Below are 4,031 nucleotides of genomic sequence, written 5' to 3'. Positions count from 1 at the left end.
TTGACTGTGTAAGAAAAGAACCAACCCAGTGGAACTGACTGACTGACTGACTGACTGACTGACTGACTGACTGACTGACTGACTGACTGTGATATCCTCCTTAGCAGAGCAGACACAGCAGCAGGAGTCCTTGCCAGGTGTGTTGGCCAACCGCTACCACCTCCCTTTTCGCCCCCTTTTGTGTTTTCCCGCCTTTTACTTCTTTTTTTTTTTTTTTTTTTTTTTTTTTTTAAAATTTAAAGGGGTGTTGATAACTGCCGCCTTTGTTGCCACTGGGCAACGCCTTTGAGTCACCCCTCATGTCCACGACCGGGCTCATGTCATGGTCCGCGCGGCTCTCTGTGGCAGCCATCGCCGGGTTTCTTTCATCTCGCATAAAATCTTTCGCTTTTACTAAAGATTTCCGTGGAGGGAACTGCCCCGAAGTTTACGGTATTTTTGGAAGCTCTGCTTCGGCGGAGCTGCACCTGCCTGTCCAAAGTCAAGCCGCCGCGGGTGTTTGTTTTGGCGGGCGGGCGGCGGTCCGCTTTTGCTGGCCCCGCCCCCCCAGAATCCATGTGAGCTGGGGGGCGCCGCCGCTAGAGGGGCCGCTGACCCCGCAGTTGTGGGTATCGCCGCCTTTTGGCTAAGATCAAGTGTAGTATCTGTTCTTATCAGTTTAATATTGATACGCCCCTACCCGGTGACCATATATTAATCTGATTTTGGAACAGGAGACGGAAGAGGGCTTGCTCCGGCCCGCCCCACGCATCGACCCGGTATTGCAGCGACTCCGGGAACGGTGCACATCCCTTTGACTGTGTAAGAAAAGAACCAACCCAGTGGAACTGACTGACTGACTGACTGACTGACTGACTGACTGACTGACTGACTGACTGACTGACTGACTGACTGTGATATCCTCCTTAGCAGAGCAGACACAGCAGCAGGAGTCCTTGCCAGGTGTGTGGGCCAACCGCCACCTCCCTTTTCGCCCCTTTTGTGTTTTCCCGCCTTTTACTTCTTTTTTTTTTTTTTTTTTTTTTTTTTTTTTAAAAATTTAAAGGGGCTGTTGATAACTGCCGCCTTGTTGCCACTCGGGCAACGCCTTGAGTCACCCCTCATGTCCACGACCGGGCGCCGCTCATGTTTCTCCGTCCGGGCGCGTCTCTGTGGCAGCCATCGCCGGGTTTCTTCATCTCGCATAAATCTTTCGCCAGCTTTACTAAAGATTTCCGCGTGGAGGGGAACTGCCCCGAAGCTTACGGTATTTTTGGAAGCTCTGCTTCGGCGCGAGCTGCACCTGCCTGTCCAAAGTCAAGCCGTCAGGTGTTTTGTTTTATGGGCGGCGGCGGGCCGTCCGCGAGTTGGCCCCGGCCCCTCAGAATCCATGTGAGCGCTGGGGCGCCGCTAGAGGGGCCGCCGACCCCGCGGTAGTTGTGGGGTATCGCTTCTCGGCCTTTTGGCTAAGATCAAGTGTAGTATCTGTTCTTATCAACGAGGACTACCCGAGACAGCGATGGCGGTGTCTGAGGCGGATGCGGTGGACGTGGTGCCGAGGCATGCTATGCAGTTCTGGATCCCGAAGCTGCGGAGGGAGGAGTTTTCAAGGGAGCTGTTTGGAGCGGCGATCGTGAAGGGGCTGCTGGGGGCGACGGACAAGGAGGTGCTGTGCCTGCTGGCGTCAACGGAGGGCTACGACGTGACCTTCCGGTCGCCGGTGGACATGTTGGTGGCGGTTCGGCGGTGGAAGGATGCTGGGGACGGTCTACGGGTCGGCACCGTGGAGTATGGACTGCGAATGAGGTTTTGGCGTCCGAGGGTTTCCGTGGTGGTGCAGGTCTTCAACCCCCACGTGCTGGAAGAGGATGTCCGTTGTCTGTTGGGGCGGTATTGTACGGAGGTGTCACAAGGACGGCGTGTCGTGGATGTCAACGGCTTCTGGACGGGGAAGTGGTCGTACTCCGTGCTGTTTCGGTTAGAAGGGAATCGCCAGGTGCGGCCGCCCTTCGCCTTTATGTTGGGGCCTGACAGAGGGAGGATTATTATTCCGGACTTGCCAAGTGAGTGTTGGGGTTGTGGGAGTGTGGGGCATTTGCGGAGTCAATGTACTGTGCTGGCTTGTTTGCGGTGTGGGTCTAAGGAACATTTGGTGAAGGACTGTAAGAAGTTGAGGGAATGTTCTTTGTGTGGGGCGACGGACCATCTTTTTGGGGGCTGTGAAAAGCGGAGGAGTTACGTGTCGGCTCTGGTGAAGGGCTGTGAGTATTGTGGAGGGAAGGATCATCAGCCTGCGGCTTGTGCCAGGTGGAAGAGTTTCCAGGAGGCTGAGTGGCGGCTGCGCAAGGGGGGGTCTTCCACTGTACCGGTGGGGGCCTCTTCTGTGCCCGCTGGGTGAAGACGGTGCCCGCTGGTGCGACGGTGGCAAGAGCGGGGGAGTGGGAGGAGCCTGGGCGGCGCCCTCTTGGTGGTTCGAGCTGGGCAGCAAGGTAGCCAAGATGGCTGCTTGGTGGCTACGGCTACGCTAGTCAGCATGGCAGTCAAGATGGCCGCTTGGTGACTGGTGCTGGTGGGCGGAGTGTGGATCTACTGCTTCGCTTCTGCTTCACAGGAAGCGAGATGGCTGAGTTGGCGGCGAAGGCGCCGGGCAGTGAAGCTCCCCGCAGGACGGGAGTGAAGGGGGGTTCGGCCGGGGACTGTCGGTCCGAGCAAGGGTGGGGAGGGGTCTCCGCCTCTAACAGGTACGAGGCCCCCTGCTGGTGGAAGACGGTGGTGATGGGGTCCATGGAAGTGGCGAAGGCCTAGTGGCGCAGGAGGAGTCGGATCGGTCGACGGGCTCTGTGAAGGAGGGATTCCTTCCCCTCTCCCCTTCGGGACTTGCTTGGATGGGATGAGGGGAATTTGAAAAGGACTACTGGGATGTTGGACTGATTGGGGTTGTGTTGGGATGTGGATGTTGTTGTTGTTGTATGGGTTGGGTGTTTTTGGGGACTGGGGTGTAATGTTGTTGTACTGTGTTGATCTGTTTTTGTTTTGGCGCCCTCTGCTGGGCGATATGGGGAAGTGTATGTTGGGTCGGGTTGGGGAGGATTAAAGATGGAACTGGGGTTGGGAGTGTTTTGTATGTTTGATGGGTTTTTGTATGGTGGTTTTTGTTTGTCTGTGTGGTCTTTGGGCCACTATTTATTTATTTTGGGTGGCCTCCTTATGAGGTCGACTTCGGCCCCAGACTCAGGTTCTGGACGAGTGTTGTATAAATTGCGTTGCACTGGCGCGGCTTCTTTGTATGGGTGTTTTGTAATAAAAATTAAAAAAAAAAAAAAATCTGTTCTTATCAGTTTAATATCTGATACGCCCTCTACCCAGGACCATATATTAATCTGATTTTTTGGAACAGGGAGACGGAAGAGGGGCTTGCCCGTCCGTCTTCCACGATCGACCTTCGTATTGCAGCCACCGAACGTGCACATCCCTTGACTGTAAGAAAAGAACCAACCCAGTGGAACTGACTGACTGACTGACTGACTGACTGACTGGACTGACTGACTGACTGACTGACTGACTGTGATATCCTCCTTAGCAGAGCAGACACAGCAGCAGGAGTCCTTGCCAGGTGTGTTATTAACCCGCCACCTCCCTTTTTCGCCCCTTTGTGTTTCCCGCCTTACTCTTTTTTTTTTTTTTTTTTTTTTTTTTTTAAATTTAAAGGCTGTTGATAACTGCCGCCTTGTTGCCACTGGGCAACGCCTTTGGAGTCACCCCTCATGTCCACCTAATCGCGCCGCTTCATGTTCCTCCGTCCGGGCGCGGGTTCTGTGGCAGCCATCATCGCCGTTTCTTCATCTCGCATAAATCTTTCGCCTTTTACTAAAATTTCCGTGGAGGAACTGCCCCGAAGCCACGGTATTTTTGAAGCTCTGCTTCGGGCGAGCTGCACCTGCCTGTCCAAAGTCAAGCTGCCGTGGGTGTTTTGTTTTATGGGCGGCGGGCGGTCCGCTTTGCTGGCCCCCGCCTCCCCGTAGAATCATGTGAGCCGGGCTGCCAGAGGGGCC

At 54.9% G+C, this 4,031-nt stretch overlaps 4 non-coding genes and 2 pseudogenes across 4 annotated transcripts; all 6 read left to right on the top strand.

Moving 5' to 3' along the window:
* The first annotated feature begins 350 nt into the window (after positions 1-350).
* On the top strand, positions 351-463 carry LOC125290628. Its single transcript, XR_007192842.1, has one exon. It is a non-coding gene; the product is annotated as a U5 spliceosomal RNA (small nuclear RNA).
* A 145-nt stretch (positions 464-608) lies between these two features.
* LOC125290624 lies at positions 609-792 on the top strand. Its single transcript, XR_007192839.1, has one exon. It is a non-coding gene; the product is annotated as a U2 spliceosomal RNA (small nuclear RNA).
* Positions 793-1,160: 368 nt separating this feature from the next.
* On the top strand, positions 1,161-1,278 carry LOC125290625. Its single transcript, XR_007192840.1, has one exon. It is a non-coding gene; the product is annotated as a U5 spliceosomal RNA (small nuclear RNA).
* Positions 1,279-1,425: 147 nt separating this feature from the next.
* On the top strand, positions 1,426-1,489 carry LOC125290627 (annotated as a pseudogene).
* Positions 1,490-3,265: 1,776 nt separating this feature from the next.
* LOC125290626 lies at positions 3,266-3,454 on the top strand. Its single transcript, XR_007192841.1, has one exon. It is a non-coding gene; the product is annotated as a U2 spliceosomal RNA (small nuclear RNA).
* Positions 3,455-3,803: 349 nt separating this feature from the next.
* LOC125290629 lies at positions 3,804-3,912 on the top strand (annotated as a pseudogene).
* The last annotated feature ends 119 nt before the right edge of the window (positions 3,913-4,031 follow it).

This window comes from Alosa alosa, unplaced genomic scaffold (assembly GCF_017589495.1).
Source record: "Alosa alosa isolate M-15738 ecotype Scorff River unplaced genomic scaffold, AALO_Geno_1.1 AALO_1.0_unplaced_735, whole genome shotgun sequence".
Lineage (NCBI taxonomy): Eukaryota > Metazoa > Chordata > Actinopteri > Clupeiformes > Clupeidae > Alosa > Alosa alosa.
This window is presented reverse-complemented; position numbering and strand designations above follow the sequence as displayed.